Below are 1,912 nucleotides of genomic sequence, written 5' to 3'. Positions count from 1 at the left end.
GGCGTGGTGGCGGGCACCTGTAGTCCCAGCTACTCGGGAGGCTGAGGCAGGAGAATGGCGTGAAATCAGGAGGCGGAGCTTGCAGTGAGCGGAGATCGCGCCACTACACTCCAGCCTGGGCGACAGAGCGAGACTCTCCTCTCAAAAAAGAAACAAACGGAAAAAAAACAAACCTTGGATTCATCCTCAATGCCTTTTTCTCTCACACATCCCTTAGGCGATCCTCCCCCTGCCCCTCTACCTCTGAAATACAAATTAGCCGCGGCACCATGCCCAGCTAATTTTTGTATTTTTTGTAGAGACGGGGTTTCGCCATGTTGGCCAGGCTGGTCTGGAACTCCTGGGCTCAAGCGATACTCCCGCCTCGGCCTCCCAAAGTGCTGGCATTACATGCATGAGCCATTGTGCTCAGCAATAACCACTACTGAATACATCAATCAATCAGTTTGCTTGTAACTATCACTTTGGGAGGTCACGCCTGTAATCTCATCACTTTGGGAGGCCTAGATGGGAAGATCGCTTGAAGCCAGGAGTTCCAGACCAGCCTGGGCAACATAGTGAGACCTCTCATCTCTACAAAATCACAAAAATTAGTCCCGAGTCTGTAGTCCTACCTACTCAGGAAGCTAAAGTGAAAAGCTTGCGTCCAGGAGGTCGAGGCTGCAATGAGCTATGATCGCGCCACTGTACTCCAGCTGGGGAGAGACAGCAAGACTCTGTCTCAAAAAAAAAAAAAAAAAAAAAAGTCCAAACAAAATCTACGGATGAGCCCCAGGAGCTCATTTTGCCCAGGGACTACAGTCCCCCCATCCCATGAATGGGGTCTGGCGTGCACAAGGACTGCAGAGGCCTCGGCCTGTCCTGTGACAACGTTAAGTCCAAGCGCGCCAAAAGGGGATGGTAGAGGAGTCATCCCCCGAATCTGCTGGGACCCAAGAGGTGGAGGGTTGGCTGTTCCTCCAGACTCACTAAGGCTTCGGCATCGCCTCCCGACGGCCGCCCGGAGGAGCCAGGCGTCCCGGTTGTCGCGCTGGGAAGGCTGGGGTCCGGGGAAGTCAGTCTCCCCGACCTGCCTTCCCCCAAGTTCGAGGTCCCAGGAGTCTCCTCCAGGACCCCGTAAACGTACGGAGTCGAGGAACTCCCAGTCCTGCCCGGCCCCAACGCCCACTCGCACGAGCCGCACCGGCACTCACCTTCTCTAGCTGCGAAAGCTCCCTTCACCCGGGAGACAGTGACTTCCGACTCCTGCCGGAAGCGGAAACCCCTCTCCTCCTTTCAGGTCCTGGCCACCCCTAGCTGGGACAGCCCGGCAAATAGGCCTTGCCTCCTTCGCCGGTACTCTGAGCGCACGCGTACTCAAATAGGAGCGCTCCGACGGGGGGCAGTGCGCCTGCGCAAGCGTCGGTGCGTATTTGCCTGTAGCTGCGCGCGTTGCAAGTACTTCTGGTCAGCTCCCAAGAACGGCAAGTGAGGAATATGAAATACCCTTATGGCTAAATCAGGGTGAAGGGGAAGCTTGTAAGCTTGGGAGACGCTCTGCTCAAACTAAAAAGTTCAGGTTCTGATCCAGCAGATGAAGAGGGAGGTCTGAGAAGCTGCAGTGCTAACTCGCTCCCAGGTGACTTCCATGCTGCCGATCCGCAGACCATATTTTGAGTGCCCAGATTGTAATAGATGAAGTTGAGTGGACAGGCTGGGGCCAGATTCCATGGAGCCTCGTGGGCCGTGTTAAGGACTTTTATTTTTTATTTTTATTTTATTTTATTTTATTTTTTTGAGACGGAGTCTCACTCTGTCGCCCAGGCTGGAGTGCAATGGCTCGATTTTGGCTCACTGTAACCTCCGCCTCCCAGGTTCAAGTGGTTCTCCTACGTCAGCCTCGCGAGTAGCTGGGATTATAGGCGCCGGTCAC

The 1,912-nt window shown here is 54.7% G+C and overlaps 1 protein-coding gene across 8 annotated transcripts in view; it reads right to left on the bottom strand.

The window, feature by feature from the left end:
* The window catches only part of ELOF1 (elongation factor 1 homolog (S. cerevisiae)), a 27,979-nt gene that overhangs the window by 7,933 nt on the left and 18,134 nt on the right, over positions 1-1,912 (bottom strand). Inside the window, exon 1 of one of the 8 annotated variants that reach the window (XM_011994053.1) lies at positions 1,194-1,378. The exons of 5 other annotated variants lie outside the window; for them this stretch is intronic. The gene's annotated coding sequence lies outside the window, so the exon portion shown is untranslated. Of the gene's footprint in view, positions 1-969; positions 1,169-1,193; positions 1,379-1,912 lie in introns of those variants that run through there. 2 more of the 8 variants (XM_011994054.1, XM_011994052.1) reach the window with 2 other exon arrangements.

This window comes from Mandrillus leucophaeus, unplaced genomic scaffold, assembly GCF_000951045.1.
Source record: "Mandrillus leucophaeus isolate KB7577 unplaced genomic scaffold, Mleu.le_1.0 Scaffold440, whole genome shotgun sequence".
Classification (NCBI taxonomy): Eukaryota; Metazoa; Chordata; class Mammalia; order Primates; family Cercopithecidae; genus Mandrillus; species Mandrillus leucophaeus.
Note: the sequence above shows the minus strand (reverse complement) of the source record. Positions and strands in the feature narration are given on the sequence as shown.